This window comes from Balaenoptera ricei, chromosome 20 (genome assembly GCF_028023285.1).
Source record: "Balaenoptera ricei isolate mBalRic1 chromosome 20, mBalRic1.hap2, whole genome shotgun sequence".
NCBI lineage: Eukaryota > Metazoa > Chordata > Mammalia > Artiodactyla > Balaenopteridae > Balaenoptera > Balaenoptera ricei.
The window spans coordinates 2,097,897-2,124,703 of record NC_082658.1 but is presented as its reverse complement, the minus strand read 5'-3'; the positions used below and the strand labels follow the sequence as shown (position 1 = coordinate 2,124,703).

General features: G+C 42.4%; 1 pseudogene; it reads left to right on the top strand.

Annotated features, from left to right (window-relative positions):
- The first annotated feature begins 602 nt into the window (after positions 1-602).
- Positions 603-26,807, top strand: LOC132355836 (AMSH-like protease; annotated as a pseudogene).

Sequence of the window (26,807 nt, the reverse complement as noted above, 5' to 3'; positions counted from 1 at the left end):
GTATTTGACCGAAAACTGGGAACCAGGGCCTAGCTAAGTTGACTCGTAAAAATTAATCATCACAAGCATGAGTCAAGTCTAGCCCAGATATTTGCATGAATCTCTTCTAAATATTCTTCTCCCAGATATGGCTCTCCTATGCCTTTGCTAGTTTTAACTCATGCTAACCCGAAATCAGTAGTTCACAGATTTAGGGCTTTAAAAAAAAGATAGTGATGATAAGCAACCAGAATTTACTGTATAACACAGGGAATTCTATTTGATATCTTATAATAAGCTATAATGGAATATAATTTTTAAAAAACAACTGAATCACTCTGCTGTACACCTGAAACTAACACAACATCGTAAATCAAATATACTTCAATAAAAAAAATTTTAGTCATGGTCTCCTCAGAGAAGCTCATGAAAACAAGGGCTTTCTTTCTCCCCAGAAAATATGCCAAGCATACACACATATGACCTTCATCGTCTGATTTCAGTGGGTCCACAGATACCGACGCTCATCCATGCCTGGACGTCAGGTTCAGAAGCCTTAAAAGGTATTTCCTGAGCACACACAGGGCAGGCCCTAGGTACCTGGAATGCAGAGGAGGTGAGGGATGAGCTATGGCCCCGCCCTCGAAAGCAAGGAGGACGATCGCTGTATCACACGGTACGAGTATGTTTACTTTTGTAAGAAACCTCCAAACTGTCTTCCGAAGTGGCTGCACCACTTTGCGTTCCCACCAGCAGTGAATGAGAGTTCCCGTTGCTCCACGTCCTCACTAGCATTTGGTGTTGTCAGCGTTTTGGATTTTAGGCGTTCTATCAGGTATGTAGTGGTATGTCGTTGCTGTTTTAACTTGCAGTTCCCTAATAGCCTATGATGTTCAGCTTCACTTTGTATGTTTATTTGCCATCTGTGTATCTTCTTTGATGAGGTGCCCGTGAAGATCTCGTGCCCATTTTCGAATTGGGTTGTTTGTTTTCTCATTGTTGACTTTTAAGAGTTCTCTGTGTATTTTGAATAAAGTTCATATAATTTTCACGTCACATTCTTTTGCTTTCTTTCGACAATTTTAAAATGTAAAAATTATTTGTAGCTTGTGAGCTGTACAAAAACATATCGTGGGCCAGAGTCAACCCACAGGTCATAGTTTGGCAAGCCCTGCCTTAGAAGTTTGGGTTTTCTTCTTAGAGCCACTGGGGAATCATACAATGGTCGCATGCGGGGAAGAGACATGGTCAAGTACACACTTTATCACTCTGCCTCTAGTGAAGTGAGGGCAGGCCCAGGGTGTATGAGGGAGCTTGGAGCAAAGACACCTGCTGGAGTTTGTTGCCAGAATCAGGTGAGGGGTGGGAATGGCTTAAACTAATAAAATTTTGATGCAAGTGAGTAGAGCTGGGCCTATTCCAGAAATACTAAAGAACTAGGAGAGACGGAACCTAGGGATTGTTGTGGAGCATCAGGAGGAGGGGAGACTCAAGGATGACCCCTAGGTTTCTGTCTTAGCCAATGAATAATGCTGCTGCCCTTCACTGAGTCAGAGAAGCAGGGAGGAGCAGCGGGGGTGGGCGGGGTGAGGGGCCGTGAGTCATCCACGAGGGGCTGTCAGTTGTGTGCCGGTTGGAAGCTCAGGAGACAGTTAAGGGCTTTGAAATCATCAGCTTATTAATTTCAAAGCCATGGGCGTGAATGACATCCTTCCCGGTAGCAGGTGTTGAGAGAGAAGCAAAGGGAAGAAGGAAGATGGCATGAGGAAGACCGAGAACAAGAAGATAAAGGGAAGAAGCGATGTTAGAAAGCAGGCAGCAAACCAGGAGAGCATGGGGGTCGCAGAAGCTGAGGGGGGCAAGTGTTTCGAGAAGAAGACAGATGCTGCAAAGACACAGAATAAGAAGTGAAGGGTCAGGGCAATTCACAGCACCGGGAACCAAGATGACGCTTCTGACCTGCAATCAAGGGGGAAATGATGCTCAGAGCTGTTTTTCCACGTGGACTCCTTTGCACGACCAGCCAGCAAGAGATGAGAGAATAGATAATCATGAGGCTGTTGTGCTGATTAAAGCCGTTGGAAACTTGTATCCCTCGAAAGGCAGAGGGAAAATACACAGAATGTCAAGACTGCATTGTTTCTATCAACTGCTTTCCTACTCACATCCCGTGGAGGGAATCCTGGATGGTGTTCTCACCCAACCACTTCTACACTGTGATTTCGGGTGTTGTCCCCAACTGGCACATTGCCGGAACCTGGTTCTCCTGCCTTCCCAGAAGTCCTGTGAGTCACCCAATATACGTTCAATAAATTCCTTTTCTACTTATGTCATCAAGGGTTTGTTTCTTTGCTTACATAAAAGAGCTCTGAGTGATATGTCCCTTATCCTGTCCTGGAAAATAACAGTATAAAAATCTCCAGACTCTTGTTGGATAATTAGGAAATGACCTATTCGTTAATGTGCAGTCTTCATGTCAACCAAGAGGAAAAAAAACAAACAAACCACTGGACGGTGACTGTGGTCACCCAGTCAAAAGTCACAACTGCGTGGAGAGTCCAGGCTGGCTGGCCACACTTTGGTCAACCCTTGATCCACCCATTCCTGAAGGTGGCAGCCAGAGAAGCGAGCGCCGATCAGGGGCCATCACTGAACAACTCTTCACTCTACAGTGCAGGAGCCATCTCCACTGTAGAGGATGGACACAAAAAGATTCTCCTCTCTAAGCTGGAGAAAAGCATGAACAATTTTTCAGCGCCTACGCTGAGAAACCCTGTGTGTCTTTTCCACTTTGAAATAAACATTCTACCCTTTTAATCGTGGTTATGGGTGAGCTTTACTAAGCAGCTCTCATGGCTGGCCCTTCTGGACTGAATCCTGGCTTGCTTCCCCAGCCCTGCCTGCTCTTCGATTTGGATTCCAGGATGGAAATCAGTGCCCCATGTCTGAATGTTTTCTTATCCCTTCTTGCTGAATTGGTCATATATCCTCAGCCATCTCCGTCCTCTCTCTCCTGCCCCCATAACATCCCTGCCCCCTGCACTGAGTTTGGGATTCTGGATTTGCAGCTAGCTGGCCTCCAGGCCCATGTTCTTACAGACCCGTCTTATCCTCCTATCCCCTTGATATAGTCTGAGTTCCTGTCCTGGCATTCCCTTGTTCTTCCCTATTTTTCTACCACCCAGCTCTCTTTGGCCCTAGTTCGGAGTATAAGGGGTTAGCATTTTATGCAAAGCACAAATTCCTGAAGACTGATCCTGAGGAAGGCTGGTGGGTGTTGTCGGGCACCAACTAAACTGGCACCACCAAGTGGCAATAGTATAAACAGAGCTTAGGATTCGCTCCAGCTTTGAAATTATGCGGCTGGAACTTTAGGTCATTTTATTTAGATTTGCATCAAACTAACGCATATATTTTTGTCTCTACTATGCTTTGCCTTGACCACTCATTCAATGACAGTTTAATGTGAACCTACTCTGCCAGGAACTGTGATCGTCCTTACAAGGGTCCCAAACATGGTCCCTGGTCTCTAGGGGGAGAGACAGAAAAATACACACGGGTGAGGGAGGACAGAGAGTAAGCAGGGAGGGCTTCCCAGAGGAGGTGGCATCTAAACTGAGATAAGAAGAATAAGGAAGAGCTGGTGACGAGTGGAGAAAGAACACTTTTCAGGCAGAGGAAACGTGTACAAAACACCCAGAGGTGAGAGGGAAACCAGCTGGAGGGCATTTGGGAAACGGCAAGTAATTTAGGATGCGTGGATCCAGAAACTGTGGGGGGGACCCAGTAAAAGATGAGTCTGAGCAGTTCACAACAATAAGGCCGACACACACAGAGGACGTACTTTGTGCCCCAGACCGTTCTCGTGTTCTACACAGGCTGACTCAGCCGATCCTCATCACAACTTTCTGGGGTGGGTAGTACTATTGTTATTCCCACTTTACAGATGAGGAGGCTGAGGCAGGAGAAGTTAAGGAACTTGCCCGAGTTGTATGTATAGCAGGAAAGGTAGAGCTGGGGTGTGAGCCAGGACGTTGAGTCAAGCTAATGCACCGGGGCTTTCACCTGAGTCCTTCAGGGAGGGGAGGGACACGATCAGGGTGTCCCTATAGAAAGAGTATACGATGCCCTCCTGTTCCCTGGTGCCAACAACGAGGCGGAAACCAAGGATGTTTGGGAGTTAACCCTCAAAGAAGATGCCAGCAGACATCAGAGCCAGCCCAGGAAGCAAGGGGGCAGTAGCACGCGACAGTTTTGGGGTCAATTGCCAGGTTTCTAAGAACGGAGTGGCGATCTGCCCGGATGGCAGCCAAGGCTGCAGGGGATTGACCGGGCTGGCTCACGGCTATTTCTTCAAGGCAGAAACAGCCAGCAGCCTGCTTGAGTCTGACTGCCCGGGGGCCTGACACCAACTTATCTTTTCCAGCTTAACTTTCTGAATTCACCTTCTATCCTCATCCAACTAGGACCTACTCTGTTATTTATACCCAGACACATTCATGAAACGATTGAAAGAGCATCGCGACAAATAAGCACATAACAGAATTATGTTAGAACGTGAATAAGAACAAATATTAAGATCAGAAAAAAAACCATAATGAAGGGCAGAAATCAGGCTGGGTTGCGGGAGAGTGACAATGAAACACAAATATTCAAGCTGTAAGAGTCTCCTACTGCTGCTATTGTCAAGTTCAAGTTTGATGCTAAGCTTCCAGTCAAAGTGAAAGGGAGACAAGGTCATTTACATGGCTGTTATTGATAGAAAAGAGGAAGTGCACCCATCTGTCGAGAAACTTCTGTGGCCCTTGGCTAGCGAAGTTCTGACATGGGTTTTACAACGGCCCTGCCCTCCAGGACCTTAGCGCCCTCTGCTTTCCCAAGGCCACACGCTGATGTAGGTCATTGCCTACAAGCACATAGCTATCAGTCAAAATCCTGCCCAAATGTCAAAGCTCAGCTTAAGGAGTTTGGCACCCATGAAGTTGCCTCTTTCCTCCCTGGGCAGATGTTCTCCCCTCCTGTATTTCCCTGCCTTGTTTTCCCTTATTTCATAGCACTCAGTACATTCCACGTTATAATTCAATGTGTACATGTCTCATCTTACTGAGGTGGCTTTGTGGTTAGGGTGACAATTTCACAGTCAACCTACCTGGGTTCTACCTTTGACACTGACAAGCCATGTAACCTTAAGCAGATCACTCCCTTTTCCTTAGCTTCAGTTTTCTCATCTGTAAAATGGGCATTAGAAGAACATCGTCCTTGTTCTCTTAGTAGGGCTCCTGGCACCTGAATTATCGGCATCTTCATCCCCATTATTGTCTCCTCTTCTCCCAGCGCTGAGCCGTCCAATGCAGTAGCCACAGGTGACTCTTTAAACTGAAATCAATTATAATTAAAATAAAGTGTAAAAGTCAGTTCTTCACTGGCACTAGCCTCATGTCAAGTGCCACAGGTGGCTGGTGGCCACCATATTGGACAACGACAGATATAGAACATTTCCATTGTCACGAAAGTTATATTGGATGACATGAGTCTAGAGCAAGGATTGGCTTTCTTTTTTTCTGTAAAGGGTCAGACAGTCATTATTTTAGACTTTGCAGTCATATGGTCTCTGCTGCAACTACTCAACTCTGCCAATGTAGCATCAAAACAGCTACAGATAATGCGTAAATGAACAGGCATGGCTACGTTTCAGAAAACGTTATTTATGGATGCTTAAACTGGAATCTCTATGGTTTTCACATTTCACAGAATATTACTCAGATTTTTTCAACCACTTAAAAAGGGGGAAATCACTCTTAGCCTGTGAGCTATTCAAAAAGGATAGACCGTAGTTTGCTGACCCTTGCTCTAGCATGTAAGCTCCTTCTGGACAAATCTCCCATCTTTTATTTATTTTATTTATAGGTCCATATCCTGGAATACCTATTCGTGGGTGTCTCTTATGCAGCAGGCTCCTGTTCTACATTGGAGGAGAGTCACGCAGAAGTCACAGCCTCTGTAATGCAAGAGCTCACAGACTGTAGTCAGCAGAATAATGGCCCCCAAAGATGTCCACCTGCTACCCCCCAGAATCTATGATATTTTATATCACATGGCAAAGGGGAGTCAAGGTTCCACACGGAGTTAAGGTTGCAGATGACCTTAGGATAGGGAGACTATCCTGGATTATCTGAGTGGTCCCCATGTAGTCACAAGGGTCCTTAAATACAGAAGAGGAAGGCAGAGGAGCCGGTGTCAGAGAGATGCAACGTGAGAAAGACTAGACCAGCCATTGCCGGCTTTGAAGATGGAGAAGGCTCCGAGTCAAGGAACGTGGGTAACTTCTAGACAATGTGAAATGCAAGAAACAAATCCTTCCCTGGAGCCTCCAGAAAGGAAGGGAGCCCTACCAACACCTTGATTTCAGCCTGGTGAGACCCACTCAGGACTTCTGACTTCCAGGACTCCAGATAAGTTTGCAGCGTCTTAAGACACTAAGTTTGTGGTAATTTGATACAGCAGCAACAGGCACTGATACACAGACCAACGGAAGAGAAGGACCTGGGAACAGATGTGATGCGTAGACGAGCACCACCGAAGCGGGTACAACGTACAACATTAGCACGAGCAGTCCAGGCAGATGGAAAACAGGAGAAAAGAGGCCCAGCATGCAAGTGGAATCGTCTGGCTTTGTCCTTCTGAAACCGGCTTATTTCACGCAGCATGTAAAATGCCACTGCTAGGAGGATTCTAAACTGTCAAACTCATAGAAGCAGAGACTAGAACGGGGAGGCCTGGGGGAGGGGCACGCGGGGAGATGTCCTTCAGTGGGTAGAAAGGGTCCATTATGCAAGACAAGTAAGTTCTTATGAAACAAAACATTGTCAATCAACTCTACTCCAATATAAAATAAAAATTTTTTTAAAAAGATGAGTAAATTCTAGAGATCTACTGTACAGCCTTGTGTCTAGTGTTAAAATATTATGCACCTAAAAATTTGTTAAGAAGGTAGATCTCATGTTAAGCTTTCTTACCACACACGCACATACATTAAACACGTCATTTTTTTTTTAATATCAATTAGACGTCAATAAAGCTGTTGTTAAAAAAAAAAAAAAAAAAAGAGGCCCAGCATGGACAAAAGCACGGAGAGTGAAGACCATAGCGGGTTCAAGAACCTATAAGAAGTCCGAGATTAGCAGAGAGCTCAGTAGGAGGGGAAGGGAGAGAGGAGGGGAAACGTAGGTGGAGCCAGACGTGGGAGGACCTCAGCCCTGCTGACAAGCCTTTCTTTGTCGTCTGGAATTCTACTTATTGATCACCACCGAACGAATTAACCCAGCACTTAAAGCAACAATCGCAGTGTGGTATCTCCTGATTTTGTGGATCAGGAATTTTGGCAGAATTCGGTTCGGTGATTCTTCTGCTCCGTGTGGTGTCCACTGAGGTCACTGGGTGGTGTTGAGCCAGAGGATGGGCTGGCCTGAAGGATTCAGATGGCCTTGCTCACAGGACGGACGTCTCAAGATGCCAGACTTCTTCCACGAGGGCCCAGAGCTCCCAGAGAGAGAGAGTATCCCGAGAGAGCCAGGCAAAATCTGCGTGGCTTTTGATGACCTAACCCGGAAGTCCCAGAGCTTATTCCTGCCACATGCTCTTGGTCAAACACAAGACTTCAGCCAGCCCGGTTCCAAAGGGAAGGGCGCTGAAGCCAATCTCTCAATGGAAGGTGTGTCAAAGCTCCTGGGCCATCTTTAATCTGCCACATCTAGAAACAGGGGCTTTTTTTTTCTTTTTTGGACTATGCGGGGTTTTTAAAAACATTTTTAGTGTGGAAAAATACAAAAAAGAACATTAGAAATCACCCGCAACCCCACTACCCAGAAACGTTCACATACCATTGTGAAGAATTCCCTTTTAAAATTTTTGACGCTTCACCTTTTCAGACCCTCCACTTATTTTTTTACTTTTCCACTGAAGGACTTTAAATAGGAAAGAGACAGTATTAAATTTGCATGTTGAAATGTTACTTTGGCTTCAGTGTGGGAAGAGTCTGGCAGGGAGACAAATTGGGCTGCTATTGACGTAATGGAGGCTATGACCCCCCAGGCTTGGCTGCAGAAAGCAGGGGAGGGGCAAGGGGAGGGCCCACTGATTCCAGGAGCTTCTCCCCACTTCGTTTTTGGGTATAGACAATATAACTTTTAAAAATGCTATACAAAGTGCTTTGCAAATGCAACTTCAGGACAAGCCCAATCCAGAAACAGCCTGGAAAAAGAGCCATATGAAAGTTTATTTCTCACTCACACTACAAATCTACCAGGTGGCCCGAAATATGGTTCCATATTATCTTCACACCAGATCTCAGTTTTTAAAAGTGGCCTCTTTCTAGAACATCCTGGCAGCGGGACAGAAGCATTAGCTCCTAAAGCTTCTGTAGAGGAAAGACCCATATCAGTTCCTCTTGCGTTTCACTGGTCAAAGCAGATCTCGGGCCAGTGAGTTTGGAAATGGGGCAGAGAAGACTCACAGCGGCCTGCACGGCCCTCTGATCTCAGCCCTTCTGCTTTCCCGCCTGCACACCCTCCGGCCACATCGTCGTCCTTGCTGCTGTTCAAACGAGGCAGAGCCACCTCGGTGCTGGCGTTCGGTCCACCTGAAAGGCTGAGTTACCCCCCCAGCCTCAGGGCTCGAGCCCCACCTCCTTCAGGTCTGTGCTCAAATGCCAGCTGACTGTCCTATTCCAAATGCAACCTTCCACCCACCTCCAACACGAAGCCTATCCTACACACAATTACTCCATATTTACCACCGTATGACTTATTATATATATTTTGCTAGTTTGTTTAGTCTCTCCCCCTTCTTCTCTCTCACACACACAGAAACGTAAGTCTCACAAGAGCCAAGTTTTTGCTTTGATCCCTGTTGTGTCTCCAATACTTAGAATAGCATCTGGTACACAAAAAGTGCTAAAAATATCTTTGAAAGAGTGTGATGAATGAATGACTACTAGAAAGATGATTAGCTCAGGAGAAAGTCAGAAAACGTTGACTAAATTACAACCACATGCCTCTCACTACATAGCAGAGTGTCTGGCTAAATAACTATTCACTAACTCATCTGGTTGACCTTCATTTGAAAACCTTAGATGGTAAAAGTGTACCTGCAGGTAAAATGTATTTCCCAGCCATCGAATTATAGGTAGCTTTAGTTGTCTGTGTTTTTTGGATTTTTTATTAATAGCACAATATTTGGAACTCTCGCTATGTGCCTGGCACATATGTGTGAACATGAAAGTCTGGTGAAATCCATATGACGTCAGCTCTGGGCTGTAACTAGCCTGAGTACACCCATTAACACCTGGGTAACCGGGGTGGACCAGATGAGTGACTTCTGCAAGTTGACACAGCTCGTTAATAATGGGGCCAGATTTCTAACTCAAGCTTGATTCTGGAGCAACAGCCATACCGTGCTGTTGCTTTCCACGGTGAGCATAATTTATCCTTAGAATATGAAGAGGGAGGGGGAACTCTTATTTAAAAGAAGAAGAAAGAAAAAAAGGAGAAGGAGGAAGAGGAGAAAGGGGAGAAGGGGAGAAGAAGGGGGAAGGAAGGGAGGAGAGAGGAAGAGGAAGAGAGAGAGGAAAACAGAGAAGAAGCATCTCCTTAAAATCAAGAGCGTGCATCTCCTGACATCATAGCAGACTACAGCCCAGTGACCTTCATAGGACAGTCCCCTGGAAAGCCACTGACGCTCTCAAGACTCCATACTCATGAAGACATTTCAAAACCTCGAGGGGTCTTCTCTGCCCAGTCCCAACGTCAGCCTGACGAATGTGAAATTGATTGCAAAGTTGGCTGGTTCCTGAGAGAATCTTTTCTCTCCCGCTGATCAATCAGCTGTTCACTGAATCACTAAATATGTCAGACTTGATCACGGAGCTTCAAGAGTGTTTCCTGAGAATCAATGGAATGAACACAATTTTTGTGAATGAAGCTCTTCCGTCTTTGCAAGAAGAATCAGAAGGTTTCTTCCTTTATCGCCACAACCTCTCATCTCCAAAAAAATGTGGATGCAAAGTGAAGTCTCTCCTTCTGTGGTTCAGGCATTATCACCATTTTACAAACACAGAGAGGAAAAAGTGGGGGAGTTGAAAAGGCCCTATATTCAGAGTAAAAGATCAAAGGGTCAAAAGAACAAGTGGTCACTAAAAAAGAAATATTTTTAGAAGGCTTAACTCACTAGAAGTAACAGATGTCTTCTCCCTTTTACTCTTCCCTCCCTCTTTCACAAAGCAAACCCACTGCTGTATTAATACAACATAATCCACGGACATGCAGTCGCTCCGAGATCTACGATGATATCCTGGTGCAGACAGCAATAGCTGGTTTAAGAGGTCACCCGGCATCCAACTCTTTGTGGAAATGAAGCTGGTCATGGTCTCCCACTCTCCTTCTCTGTTGAGCTTACCTTTGCCTCTAGACAAATAGTACTGTGTGCATAAGCTACTGCTCTTCTCAGGATTTCTCCACGACGATTTGGTGGGTAAAATAATCTCATCAGCAGAAAGGCAGCCCATCATCTGTCCATGAATCCAGCAAATCATAAAAGTTCAGGCTGCTCTTTGAGTCCTTGGCAAAACAGATGTATCTGTGATGTCTTAATATATTTCAGCAGTCTCTTACAAACTAGACCACTGATTTGTTAGTGCTTTGCTGCATTCTGGTGAAGGACACTATTCTCTTTTTTTTAAATTTATTTTATTGAGGTAGAGTTGATTTACAATGTTGGGTTAACTTCTGCTGGACAGCAAAGTGATTCACTTATAATATACATATGTCCTTTTTTCATATTCTTTTCCATTATGGTTTATCTCAGGATATTGAATCTAGTTTCCTGTGCTCTACAGTAGAACCTTGTTGTTTATCCATCCTATATATAATAGTTTGCATCTGCTAATCCCAACTCCAAATCCATCCCTCCCCCACCCCCTCTCCCCCTTGGCAACCACAAGTCTGTTCTCTATTGGAGGACACTATTCTGATGATCAGCCCTTTCTATCTAAGTTGATGAGCTTCTAAAACTGACCCAAGTAGAGCATCCTCAACCTGATAAAGCGCAATGCTGAAAAACCTATAGCTGGCACATAGTAAATGCTCAATAAATATCAACCGTTATTATTTTCATATGTAAATTTTCAATTGTATGCAGTCAAAACTGTTAGTCTCTTTCATTATGGCTTCATCCTGCGAATGGCCACTCATTTTTCAAAATTCAACTTAAACATCTCCTTGAAGACCTCTCCTCTGCTCCGCTGGCAGTCTATGCCTCCCCACTGGAGCACATGGCCCATGCCACACTGCCAGGACCTATTTCCTCGACCATCTCCGGCTCTCTCCACTCATTTAGAAACTACTTAAAGGTAGAGCTTCTCTCCCATCTTGTACCTCGGCACCTAGGGCAGCACCCAGCACAATGAGCACTCAATACACCTCGGTCTCCTTGCCCTTAATCTTCACGATTCAGCTTCAGTTCCACCCCCTCCAAAAAGGTTTCTTTGTCAACTCAAGCTTCTATCGTCTTTTTGTCCCCCAGCTGCATTGAGGTATGATTGACAAATTTAAAAATTGCATGTTTTTAAGTTGTACAATGTGATGTTTTGCTGTAAGTATGCCTTATATAATGATTAAACAATCAAGCTAATTAACACAGCCATCACTAATATAGTGACCGTGTGTGTGTGTGTGTGTGTGTGTGTGTGTGTGTGTGTGTGTGGTGACGCTGGGTTTTTTTGGTTTTTCTTAATTTATTTTTTGGCTGCATTGGGTCTTTGTTACTGCGCGCGGGTTTTCTCTAGTTGAGGCGAGAGGGGGCTACTCTTTGTTGTGGTGCGTGGGCTTCTCAATGCGGTGGCTTCTCTTGTTGCGGAGCACGGGCTCTAGGTGTGCAGGCTCAGTAGTTGTGGCGCATGGGTTTAGTTGCTCCACAGCATGTGGGATCTTCCCGGACTAGGGCTTGAACCTGTGTCCCCTGCATTGGCAGGTGGATTCTTAACCCCTGAGGTTTTAGGTATTCTTGTCATCTTTGTATCACCAGTGCCTGGCACATATTAGGCACATGAATAAATGAATGAATGGCTGGATGGATGAGTAACAATCAAGATGGAAGATTATGATAAAAGGGAAAATTTCTGGTTATCATCACCCGGAAATTTTGGATCCCATATAACAACGTTTTTAACATATGACTAAGTTCTCAATAAGGACAGGGAAACCTCAGGAGCCAAAACATGACACAGGCAAACATGGCAAAAAAAAAGTACAAACAAAAAGAGCAGACCTGGAAGGGGGCGAGCTGATGCTATGAGTGGTAGGGTGAGACAGGCTACGAGAGCTGGTAAACAGCAGGCTTGGATTGCGTAGCCTGCACAGAAATGGGAGGTGAAGCCTCAGACCTACATGAGGCAGGGAACTGAAACTAAGACCCCTGCATGAAAGCGAGGTCTTTGAAGGTCTACCCGCCCTATAGAAGGGAGAAAAACTATCCATTAGCTCAGAAAGGCAAAGCTTGTCTTCCTCTGAGTTCTGGGTAAAATGGAAAATTTCCCCTGAAACCTCCAGCCTCAAGTGGATTTGGGCCTCAAATGTATAGTAGCGGGGTTGTCTGGGAACTCTTGAACTGATCAATTAACCTTTTAAATAGTCCCAGAATAATGTTATCTGTGGGGTGAAGTGGTGCAGCCACTCTGGAAAAGAGTATGGAGTTTCCTCAAAAAATTAAAACTAGAACTACCTTGTGATCCAGCAGTTCCACTTCTGAGTATTTATCCAAAGGAAATGAGAACACTAACTTGAAGAGATATCTGCACCCTCATGGTCATTGCAGCATTATTTACAATAGCCAAGACGTGGAAGCAACCTAAGAATCTATCCATGGATAGGTGGATAAAGAAAATAAGGAATATTAACAGAGAAAGACAAATACTGTATGATATCACTTAAGTGTGGAATCTAAAAAAAAATGCAACAAACTAGTGAGTATAACAAAAAAGAAACAGACTCACAGATATAGAGAACAAACTAGTGGTTACCAGTGGGGAGATTGAAGCAGGGGTGGCAATATAGGGATAGGGGATAAAGAGGTACAAACTATTAGGTATAAAATAAGCTATAAGAATATATTGTACAACACAGGGAATAGAGCCAATATTTTATAATAACTAGAAATGGGCTATAACCTTTAAAAATTGTGAAACACTATATTGTGCACCTGTAACTTATATAATATTACTGTACATCAACTATACTTCAATTTAAATTTTTTTTAAAAGAGGAAACTAAGGAATATTATTCAACCATAAAAAAGAAGAAAATCTTTCCATTTGCAACAACATGGATGGACCTTGAAGGCATTATGCTGAGTGAAAAAAGTCAGACAGAAAAAGATAAATGCTGTATGATGCCACTATATGTGGAATCTAAAAAAAACAAAAACAAAAAACTCATCGATACAGAGCCCAGATTGGTGGTTGCCCAGCCAGGCAAAATGGATGGAGGGAATCAAGAGGAACAAACGTCCAGTTATAAGATAAACGCGGAGGGTACTGTACAACATGGCCATTGTAGTTAACAGCGCTCTAGTGTACATCTGGAAGTTGCTAAGAAAGTAGGTCCTAAAAGTTCTCATCACACACAGAAGAAATTTTGTGACTCTGTGTGGTGACGGATGTTCACTAGACCTATTGTGGTGATCATTTTGTAATATGTACAAATATCAAATCATGCTGTATACTTGAAACTAATATAATGTGGATATGGACCTAGAGATGATCATACTAAGTGAAGTAAGTTAGAAAGAGAAAGACAAATACCATATGATATCACTCATATGTGGGATCTAAAGTATGACACAAATGAACGTATCTGCAAAACAGAAACAGACTTACAGACAGAGAGAACAGACTTGTGGTTGCCAAGGGGGAGGGGGTTGGGGGAGGGATGGAGTGGGAGCTTGGGATTAGCAGATGCTAAACTATTATATAGAGGATGGAGGAACAACAAGGTCCTACTGTAGAGCACAGGGAACTATATTCAGTATCCTGGGATAAACCATAATGGAAAAGAATATGAAAAAGGATGTACATATATATATCAGTATATAGTGTGTGTGTGTGTGTGTGTGTGTGTGTGTGTATAACTGAGTCACTTTGCTGTACAGCAGAAATTAACACAACATTGTAAATCAACTATACGTCGATAAAAAAATAAAATAAATAAAAATATATAGTGTTATATATCAATTACATCGCAATAAAAAAAAGAGGTATACCTAAAAATGACACTAAAAAGTTGAAAGCCAAAAATGGGGAAAAGGTATATTAGGTAAATACTAGTCAAAAAAAACTAATACAGCTCTATTAATACTGGAGAAAAATACAGTAGTTAAGACAAAAAGATAGTATTAGAAATAGAGATATATTACATAATGATAAAAGAGCAAGAAAAAGAGAAGAGGTAATAATTCTGTACTGGTACATCCCTAACCACATGGCCTGAAAATGTATGAAGCTGCGTGACAAAGGCATGAAGGACCTGCAGATCAGTTTAACAAGAAGCATGACAGATCCACATGGAGAAAACTAGAAACACCCCTGAAGGACCCCACAGCAGCTTTGAACAAATGGAAAGCATCTCATTGCTCTGCAACATCACAGCAGTGTTGATGACCCCTAAATAAATTTCTAATTTATTTAACTAATAAATTTAACTAATTTAACTAATAAAATTTAACTAATAAAAACCACAAAGTTTTATAGTTTTGTTTTATGTTTTGATTTTGTTTTGCAGAAGTAGACAAACTAATTCTAAGGCTCATTTGGAAAAATTAACAATAGTCTAGCAAATAATGAGGGGGGACTGCCCCTCCAGATATTAATTTATTACCAAGCACGGCCCATCAGTACCACACACAAACACACACAAACACACAACTAAGGCTCAGAATAGAAAAATATCAAAATAGACTCCAACACATAGAAATTTCACTTACAATAAAGACAGCATTTCAAATAGATGAGGGGAAAATGAACTACCCAATAAATGATGTTGAGACAATTGGCCAGTCATCCAGAAAAACTTAAGATGCTCATGCCTTTGATATGCTCTTATCATAGAAATGCTTTCGCCAGATACACACAGGAATGATATGGGTGCAAGAATATTCATTAGAAACACTACAAATAGCCGTTAATGGGAGATAGTTAAATAATACATATAAGATATAAGACATATAATAATGTATATAATGTATAAAGATATATATTTTTCTCACAATGGAAAAAGCAGCCATTCAAAAGATGAGGCAAATATGGTGAGATTTTTTCACTGAACATCTCTAAAGGATTAAAAACAAGGTAGAGGGACTTCCCTGGTGGTGCAGTGGTTAAGACTCCACGCTCACAATGCAGGGGGCCTGGGTTCGATCCCTGGTCAGGGAGCTAGATCCCACATGCATGCTGCACCTGAGACTTCGCATGCCACAACTAAGGAGTCCGCGAGCCTCAACTAAGACCCGGTGCAACCAAATAAATAAATAAAATAGAATAAAATAAATATAAAAAAATAAAATGTTTTTAAAAAGTAATAAAAAATAAATAAAAAATATAAACAAGGTCGAGAAAAGAGAACCATCTATACTGTAAGTGGTAATGACTATGTTAGACATGGAGAAAGGCAGACAGACAGGCAATCTCTGGAAGGAGTCTCAAGAAATGGGTAACACTAGATGCCCCCAGGGAGAGAGACTGGGGTTCTACGTGTCTTTCTGTACTTTCAAATTATGAGCCATGTGCATATATTATCTAGTCTCCCCCAAAAATCTCTCTTATAATCAAGAAGGGAGAAAACAGACACTTCTACTTTCCCCAATGTGACAGACTAGATGTCCACAAGTCCTTTGGGTGACAAATACCGGGTAATGCTAAATAGAATGTGATGACAATTTATAGCCATAGCAAGTGATTTTTTAACATCCTGTCTCCTAGTATTTGTCGGATCAAGCAACCCAAAATATTAGCAAGAAAATACAAGGTTTGAGCAATTTCAAAGATTGATCTGATGAACATATGGAGAGATCTCTAGACCCAACAATTAGTGCACTCAGATTATTTTTAAATGCTATAAAACATTTACCAGAATTGACCAGGCCACACACACAGACACACACACACACACACACACAGACACACACACACACGCACACACACACAGATGCATTAAGCTAGAAGAAAACCAAGCGACCCCCAAATAAACATGACATCATCATGTTCTCTGTAAAATTTGAAATCCACTTTAAAGATAGCAACAACAACAAATAAAAACTTGACATGCTTAGAAATTTTTCAGTATTCCTAATATATATATATATATATATATATATATATACATATATAAATACTAAAAAAGTAAAATTTTTAGCATTCCTTTAAATATTTATGTACATATGTACACACACACACACACACACACACACATATATATATGACCATAATGGAAATTAGAACATGTTTTGACACGAGCAGGATGACAAGAATATGTATCGAAATGGCTAGTCTGAAGCTAAAGCAGAATTTAGAGGCGATGTTTCATGCTGTGCCCATCCTTCTGTTGCCTGTTTTATTTGTTCAGCATTATGTTTCTTGAGGCTTTATTGACCGATGAAGATTATCTCATCTATCTAACTGCTACGCAGAGACACAGGGCATGCAGGCCTGACTCCTAGGAAATTCTTGCCATGCTTATACCGTAAGTACGCTAGTTGTTGGAAGTTTTTGGTAGATACTTTCTATTAGGTTAAGGAAATTCCCTGCTATTCCCAGCTAGCTGAGAATTCGTATCCTGAATGAACTGGAATTTATCAATCGACCAGAAGATCTATCGAGAGGATTATGTTCCCCTACTTTGTCCGTTAATACGTTAAAGTTGCATTAAGTGTATTCACTGGTCTTTGAATGTGAAACCATCCTTTCATTATAGAAATAAATCCAACCTACAAAAACAACTCCAAAACAATCAACACATGGCACCAAGAACATACGTATCGATAATTACCTTAAATGTAAATGGATTAAATGCTCCAACCAAAAGACACAGATAGACTGGCTGAATGGATACAAAAACAAGACCCATATATGGCCCACTTCTGGTCTAGGGACACATACAGACTGATAGTGAGGGCAAGGAAAAAGATACTCCATGAAAATGGAAATCAATAGAAATAAATCTGATGGATTTTGTAACTTTTTTAAAAAGACACTTTAAATGTTTTATTTATTTATTTATTTAAGCAAATGGGAAAACTCAGGGGGTTTGATTTTGCATGTCGGTGTTCTTCGGTCTTTATTTGAGGAGCTAGCGGAGAGGCCTTGATGGGGAACAGCTATGACAGGAAGCACCTGACGCCCTGCTGCAGCTGCCCCTGCTTCACGCGACCGTGGGCTACCCTGCCTGCCTGCCTGGTGCCAGCCTTCTCGCCGTGCCTGACGTCAGGCAGCCGGAGACCACGCAGCCCCTGGGGTACCGCTGTCCAGAGCAGCCGGCCCTTGACTCTTCCTGTATGCACACACGGAACGTCCAGCGCAGGAAATAACCTTCTGGTGGCATCCTCTTCATTCGTTAGCAAACACACCTTATCTTTTTTTTTTTTTTTTTTTTAAATAAAGCGCATTTTATTTTTATTTTATTTTTTTTAATTTTATTTATTTATTTATTTATTTATTTATTTATGGCTGTGTTGAATCTTCGTTTCTGTGCGAGGGCTTTCTCTAGTTGTGGCAAGTGGGGGTCACTCTTCATCGCGGTGCGCGGGCCTCTCACTATCGTGGCCTCTCTTGTTGCGGAGCACAGGCTCCAGACGCGCAGGCTCAGTAGTTGTGGCTCACGGGCCCAGCCGCTCCGTGGCATGTGGGATCTTCCCAGACCAGGGCTCGAACCCGTGTCCCCTGCATTGGCAGGCAGATTCTCAACCACTGCGCCACCAGGGAAGCCCCACACCTTATCTTTTTAAAAAACACCACCAAAATGACAGATGACTCCTTACCTTTCCAAAAACTTAGCCCCAGGAAAAAGCAGACTTGATCTGACAGTGCTCTACAGTTGGCAAGTTTTCAGGCTTACCATTTTTTAGCTGAATTGAAGATGCTGGACTATAGATAGCTACGTCTAATATAAAAAGAGTACTATAAAAATGTAACCATTCAAGGTGTTGGAAAGACTAGCAAGAATCAAAATATTACCAATGAGCAACCAAGTACTGAGATTGTAAGTCACCGCGCATTTCTTGCTTAAAGAGTTCCTTTTCTTGTTAACGAGTTTTTTTATTGAACAATTAAGATATGCCCATGTTTAAAAAGCCAAACAAAAATTTTAAAACTTTTTTTAATTAAAAAAAAAAAAAACAGTGGCAAATCCTACAAATAAAAGAGTAAGCTCCTTTTCACTCCATTCCTCCTAATCTCCAAGGCTTTGGGAATGGGAAGCAAGCCGGAAATCACCCCCTCTTTCCAGAAATCAACAACGCATATCCAAGAGAGATAGGCCAACTGATGGGTAAATTTATGTTATAGATCAGCACCTAGATCAATAGTTCTATCTCTTCATGTTAAGCATTTCTGAGTATGTCTGAATTTAAGTTTAAATGTAAATTTGCACAGTAACGATTTCAATGTTTCATCTGATGTCTCCTGTAACTTATGGGGATCACACAAGCAACTGCAACTTGCATCCACAGAATAAGCCTTCTCAAAATTAAAAATTATATTTACAGTCAGGCATTTTCCAAGAGCAACTGACACCACTTTCAATTATGTCAGTTAAAAATGAAGTTACTAAAAGTATAACATTCGATGACTTAATAAATTAATGTGCAGAAAAGTGAGCCAGAAAATCCTAATGATCAATCAAGATATCACATTAGCAAATTATTGCGTTAGATAAAATTATGACCCCAGAATGGTACTTTTTGCTATTTGTAAGTTACATTGCTACTCATGTAGCTTTCTTATCCCCATTATGATTTATAACTAATAAAACATTTTTAAAGGAAAAAGCTTTATAGTTTAGTGCCTTTAACCATACTTTTCCTTGCTTTTGGAACAAAGGACCCTGCATTTCCATTTTGCACTGGGTCCTGAAAATTAGGTCACTGGCCCTGGTTGGAAGCTTGGTTGTGTTGGGAAGACTCTCAGGACCATCCCTGTGCGTCTGAGCAGAGACCGCGGGAATGTTCTCGGGAATTTGGCCTGGGTCCCCTAGAAGATGGGAGAGAAAGATGGAGGCATACAGAGCCTAGTGCCTGCTTCTTACCAGCAGGGTGAGTGGAGGGAGGGTAGCGGTGGGGAAGTCTCTACACCAGCCGTGTCAAGGTGAGGACTGGTGAGCTCCCGGGGTAACGGAGGCTGGAGGAGTTGTCAAGACAGAAGCCATCTCTTCTTTTTCTAATTTAATTTTTATTTTATATTATAGTTGATGCACAATGTTGTGTTAGTTTCAGGTGCACAGCACAGTGAATCAGTTACACATATACACATGTCCACTCTTTTTTAGATTCTTTTCCCATATCGGTTACTACAGAGTATTGAGTAGAGTTCCCTGTGCTGTACAATAGATCCTTGTTGATGATTTATTTTATATATAGTAGTGTATATGGGATAAGAAAGGCAGAAGCCACTTGAAGGGCTCCACCTGCCACCTGACCGTGCAACAGAAGAGAGAGGCTGTGGATGGGTGCTGGAGGAAGAAGCCAAGGAGGAGAGCCATGGGAGGTCTGCTAAAGAGCACATCACCCAGATCAGGAAGGAGGTAGTGCGGGGGTCCCGTGAGAGGCCCTCTGAGTAACCACAGATGGGGCCCTTGAGAGAGACAGGCTTCTGGAGGCATTTGGAGATGCTGCCCTAATGGGCGAGGGGTGGGGGGTTGGGGAAACCTACAGGGATGTCTCTGATGCAGACTTCACCCCAGTCGCCTAATCTCTCCTGGTCCCAGCTCAGAAAAAGATGGAGATGGAGCGGGAAGGAGGAGGTGGGGAAGGAGAAAAAGCAGAGATGGTGGTTTTGAACTGGCTGTGAGAGGGACACTTTGTACTCTCTGGAAGGACCTGAAAAGTTACGGATCTGCCCATACAATACCTCGAGGTGTGCACATGGGGGAGAAAGGGACTAGAATCACAGAAAAATAAGCCGTCTCCTGTTGGTCCTCTTGTTGAGTTCATGGAAGACACTGGTGACTTGTGCACGTTAAGACACACATTTTTAAAATAGAAACAGACCTTGCGCTACCTTATTTTTTCATAGAACATTTCTCAGAGATGGTTCCCTATCAGTACCCATAGAGGTGCCTTCCTCCTTCTAACGACTGCATCATGGTCTATCTATCCACAGACCACAGTGAATGTAACCTGTCTTCTATCGATGGATATTTTGTTGGTCTTCAGTCTTGCTGTAGATGTATTACTTTTCAGATCAGAGAAAAAAAAGCATCGACTTCTTTTTAGTTACACATCATTGAAAGAGAAAGAAAAAACTGTATTTTTAAAATTCTTTGATTCATTTATACAGTGAACTCTTCATTGCTTCGGTGTTTTTTTCTCCCCATGTGATGGTAATCTAGTATTTGATGGTAAAAATCTAAATGCTTTTGGAGTACCAGAGTCAGCACTCCGTCACTCATTAGCTTGGTGACCTCGGACACATTGTTTACATTCTCTGAGCTTTCCTTTCTTTGTCTATAAAATGAGGTTAGTAATTCCTACATGGAAGTGTTATTATAAAGAGTAGAGACAGTCTTTGGAGAATATGGACCATGCAGCAAAGGCTCATGTTTTTATAATTGATGTTTCTGTTTCTGTGTGAATGAGTCGGAGTGCAATAAACATTGACCTTTGGTTCGTTTTTCCATCATTCATCCCTCACTATGCATCCTGGCTGCCCTTGGCAATGATACATTTTTGAGGAATACAAGCAGTTTAATACTAACCTAAGCTACGGATGTTGAAGAGGAAGATACAGTGTTTAAAGGTGATGCAGTTCAAAGGAAAAGAAAAGTATATTCTTCTCCATTAATACTGTTCATTTGTTCTCAAAATGTGCTTCAAGGATCCCTGGGGCCACTCAAGAATCTCTTGAGGCACCTGTGAACTCAAAACTATTTTCAGAATAATACCAAGGAATGACTCACCTTTTTCACTCTTGTTCTCTCATAAGTGCACAGTGGGGTTTGCTGAAGGCTACACGATATGTGATGTCACCACATGCTGAATGCAGAAGTAGCTATGAGAATCCAGCTGTCCTCTATTAAGCCAAACATTAAAGAGATTTGTAAAGATGTAGAACAAAGCCCCTCATCCCCATTCTTTGTTTGTTTTGGAAACAGAAAAAATATGATATTAATGTCAATATATGATGGGTTTATTATTTTTTAATGAATGAATTAATAAATATTTTGAATTCTTCTCAGTTTTCATTTCTATTGCACCAAATAATGATAGATATAACCCACACAAACAATAGCCCTTTGGAGCCCTCAATAATTGTTGAGTGTCAAGGGAATCCAAAAATTTTGAGAGCCACTAATATAGTTAATTGACATTTGGTCATAATACCAATTAAATTTGGACAATATCATTGTTTAAGAGAGACAAAAAAAGACACTGATGATGAGTTAATGGAAAGCTTAACTTTAATTTATAAATTTATAAATTTAATTAAGTTTTATATGATTTTAAAATTATTGATTCTGTAAGTCAGTCATTCAGCAAATATTTCACGAGCTCCTACTATGTGGTCAAGCATTGCTCTAGATGCTGGGAGAAGACCCTGCTCTCATGGAGCTTACCTTCTAGATGGAGCAGATAGACAGTAAACAGGTAAACAAATAAACAAACAAGATAATTTCAGGTTGTGATAACTGCTTTGAAAGAAATACACAGGCTAATGTGATAAGAATCCCTGGGGGGTGTAAGGCATTGGGCTATGTGTTCATGAGAAATTTCAGACCTGGGTCAAGAAGATCTCAAAATCTATACTATGTTCATGGATTGGGAGAATAGGAGAATGGAAATGAACAGCCTACCATGCAAATAGTCCGTGCATAAAAGGGTGCAAAGTAAATGACTGCTGTCCTTGGTGTGTGACAAATCTCTTTTTAAAAAACACCTCTCCCACCATTCCCTGGGAGTTGCTGAAGCAGGATTCTTTCAAGAGCTCGTCAGGAATGCCATCGGAGTGCATGTTGACATGCAGAGAATTCCAGAGAGCGAGGTCAGACCAGGGTCAACTGTAGATAGAGGCTGACTTAAACCGGCAAGTGTGGGAGCAGATCCCTGGGGAGAGACCAGAAAGGGAAGAAATGAGGACCTAGGAAATTGCCACTTTCAATATTTTAAGATACATCTTATCCACTTGATGTCTTTCCTAAAGGCTCTTAAATAGCTTCTGGAACCAAACTTCCATAAGAAATTAGAACCCCACCAAAGGATGTTTCTGGTGTCAGAGAAATCATGAAACGTCTAAATCACACCCACTTCAGATATGCAGCCGTGAAAACTCTCAGTCGTGTTTTTGGAAGACACACCAGCTTTTTATTCCCTGCGTGTATTTGCAATCAATAAGGAAAATAGGCGATCCTGTGCGGCACTTAGTTTCAGCCAAGGTGCATTTGACAGTTCACATTTCCATTTATAACAGAGGTTCTCACTCATCAGCAATGTGTGACTTAGAGCTGCCCTGACCGGCTCAGCACACAAGCCAGCCTCCCTCCTGATAGTGTAACTAAAATTAAAGGAATACTCCAAACATCAAACCAGGACATTTCATTCCAGTTCTTCACCAACTGACACATGTTCCATTACACATTACCTGCTCTCATGGTTTCAGCCACTACCTCTTCGCCAATGATCTGGTTCTCTCTCTCTCCCTCTCTCTCCCTCTCTCTCTCTCTCTCTCTCTCTCTCTCTCTCTCTCTCTCTCCATCCCATATTTCTACCCTATGCCCGGGATACAGGTAGCAGCTACCTCTAAGACGTTCCTTCTTTGATGTCACGCAGCATCTTTACAGTCAAAGGAACCAAAGTCTCTGGTTCCCAAAGCGATTTGTCCTCCTGTATCAGCTGTGATTGGCACTACTTTCCACCCTAACAAGAAACCTACAGAGCAGAGATCCCCGGGCTGAACCAAAGCTGGGATGCAACCATACCCCAGCTTATCTGAGGAGTGCGTCCCAGCATATCTGGAGAATCAGTGGTGCATCAAGAGGATTTACCTGGAGAATAAAAGATCAGAATGGAAAGAACAAGCTAGAGGTGGCAGCGCAGGATCTGTTTCAGATATTGGTCCCTTGACTTGGCCCCGTGGATTCACATTTGAATTTACGTGTTGAAGCTGAACGACTTTCTATATGACACAAAGCTTTGTTGCCCAGAGTGTGACCCAGAATAGATATGGGAAACTTGAGAATATAGCGCAGCTTTGGCTCAGCTGGGGGATCCAGCACTACTTGGACGTCCCAGGTGTTTGCAATTGTGCAGACATGGCACAAAACTTCAGTGTTTTTCACATCCATGGGGCCTGCTACAGTAATTTAAAAGAAAACAAAAACGGAGAATAACAAGTGTTGGCAAGGACGTGGAGAAATTGGAGCCCTCGTACATTGTTATGGACTGTCAAATGGTTCCACATCTGTGGAAAATAGTTTGGCAGTTCCTCAAAATTTTAAACATAGAATTATCATATAACCCAGCAACTCCACTCCTAGGTCTATACCCAAGAGAATTCAAAACAGGTACTCAAATAATTACATGTACACACATAGTCAGAGTAGCACTATTCACAATAGCCAAGAGGTGGAAACAACTCAAGTGTCCATCAGTTGATGAATGGATGAACAAATTGTGGTATATACATTCAATGGAATATCATTCAGCCATTAAAAGAAGTGAAATACTGTACATGCTCCAACATGGATGAACCTTGAAAGTATTATGCTCAGTGAAAGAGGTCAGACACAGAAGGTCACCTATGGTAGGACCCCCATTTATGTGAAATATTCAGAATTGGTAATTCCATAGAAACAGAAAACAGGCTGGCAATGGGCAGGAGATGGGGGCAGGGAGGATAGGAAGTAACTGCTTAGTGGCTCCAGAGTTCTCTTTTGGAGCAGTGGAATGTTCCGGAACTGGATACAGGGGATGGTTGCACAGTAATGTGAATGTACTAAATGCCACTGAAATGTTCACTTTAAAAAGGTTAATTTTGGAGCTTCCAGGTTGGTGAACATGTTGAGGTGCTGGGAGCGTAGCGTGTGGGAAGGGCAGGGGAGCTCTGAGCCCCTTCCCACATCCCTCGCCTGAAGCATCTCTTCCATCTGCCTGTTCCTGAGTTACATCCTTTCCTAATAAATGGGTGATCTAACTCTTATGGCCCACTATATTTCTGATTAGATTGAAGTAATATGATGACGTAATTGAGAAGAAACAGTGAACACCTTCATTTTTTAGACAGGACAACACGGATCAGAAATTCTCTGTGAATTCTGGGGAAAAAGTAGCTGCTATCTATGCCTCACAATGAGATGTTTCCCTCAGCCCAGAAGAGTGAGTCCATGTTCTGAGCAACCTTGGTTGTAATGTTACCATCAATGAAAATATCACTCCAGGCCACAACTTTTTCTTGGTAATTATTTTTTTTATTGGAGTATAGTTGATTTACAATATTGTATTAGTTTCAGGCGTACAGCAAAGTGATTCAGTAATACATACATATATATATATATATATATATATATATATATATATATATATCCTGTTTCAGATTCTTTTCCATTATAGGTTATTACAAAATGTTGAGTATAGTTCCCTGTGCTATACAGTAGATCCTTATTAGTTATCTGTTTTATATGTAGTAGTGTGTACATGTCAATCCCAATCTCCTAATTTATCCCCTCCCTTCCTTCCCCTTTGGTAACGTTAAGTTTGTTTTCCATGTCTGTTGGGAGGGGGCGCTACTTTCTATCTGGAATAGAAATGGAGAGGATGGCATTTGTGTATTTGAAGGAAGGAAACTTGGAAAATGCCTTTGTTCTTTATAATCAATTTATTATCTTGTTTGTAGAAAGGCTTCCCAGGTATTAAGATTACCAGCAACGTGGAGTACCTGAACAGCAGGATATTATGAAGAAACTGAAGGAGATTGCATTCCCAAGGACAGATGAATTGAAAAGGGACCTTTTAAAGAAATATAACATGGAATATCAAGAATATTTGTAAAGCAAAACAAACATAAAGCTGAAATTTTCAAAAAAACTGACACCTGTGAGATTGACAGAGACAGAAAGGAAGCAAACTGCTCAGATGCGCCAGCAGAAGCTCGAATGGGAGCAGTTTCTGGTTTTTGAAGATCAACTCAAGAAGCAAGAATTAGCCCGCGGTTACAAGGGGAGCCAGGAACGGCACCCCCAAGCCCCCCACTCCCCCGACCCCTCTCTGTGAGAGCAGATTCACGAGCAGATTCATGGGACTGCTTTGTCCTGCTTTCGCCCAACCCAGAACAATTCCTTGCTGAATGTATCTGCAGATCAGCCCGATAAAAGTGATGCGATCAATTACACTAGTCAGTTTCCTCCCCTAAACAGGGCCTTAAAGCAGCTGCTTATCTGAGTGCTGCACAGCATTCAGCGGTTGAAGGGCTGTGATGTGCAGTTTTATCACGAGATCTTGGCCGCACATTCTGCAGCTGGCAGATCTAATGCAGCAAGAGGAATGGAAACCTGTGGAAACTGACACAAGATGAATTTACTGTTATCCATGTGGTCATGCCGAAGCAGTCTGCGGGACCAGACAATTGAGACACGGAGAAAGTGGAAGAATTATTCCGTGTTTAGGGTCAACAGGATGGATCCAGACACATTCGACCCACACTGCAGTCTTGTCCCGCCCTGGTCGCCAGAGGCTGTTGACATTTGATTGTTCACCAAAGCATAAAGACAGTGACACCTTCAGGCTCACCAGAGCGGCCAGCTGCTTGGGGTTTCTGCTTGTAAAAAGAAGGGCTTTCACCCACCAAGGGCCCGAGGCTGTCCCGTCCCCGCAAACATGTTTGGTAAATGACATAAAAATAACTGGGGCCAACGCATGTGACGTGTTCCAACAATTAGCACTGCCAAAACCAGATACCTAGCCGTGAACACGTGGTCGCTGGATGATTCCAGAAATGGCTGGCATTTTATATGTACACATTTGTAGACCAGAAAGTTTGGTATTTATCGCTCTTGCACAATTTGAAGTTTTCTTTTGGGGTTGTTCTGTCTCAAGAGGAGTCACAATGGTGTTAAATCTATGTCTAGTAATATACCCAAATACTATGACCAGATAATAAATTGTGCTGCAAACAAACAAAAGGGTTAACCGAATGTGACTTTCACCTCAATTTAAAAACATTAATCAATGTAGTTCACCCCATGAACCTAAGATCAGAGAAAACATAAATGACCATTTTACTAAAAGCAGAAAAAGTATGGGAAAGGAACAAGGAAACTTTGGTGCTGTCACAATGGACACCAGCATCTGGTCTAATAGGCCACTGAGTCCTGAAACTTCTAACCTCCCCCCGAGCTGTCACCTGAGTTCAGGTCTCATCACCTCCAGCTGGGACTGATGGACCAGCCTCCAGCCTCATCTCTGTCTCTGCTCCACCCTCGACTTCTGCAATGAGCTTTCTAAGGTGCAAGCCCGATTTTGCGAATCACCTTTGCGTACACTCTCCCTGTGACTCAGGTGTGGACGTGGACGTGTTTGCCTAG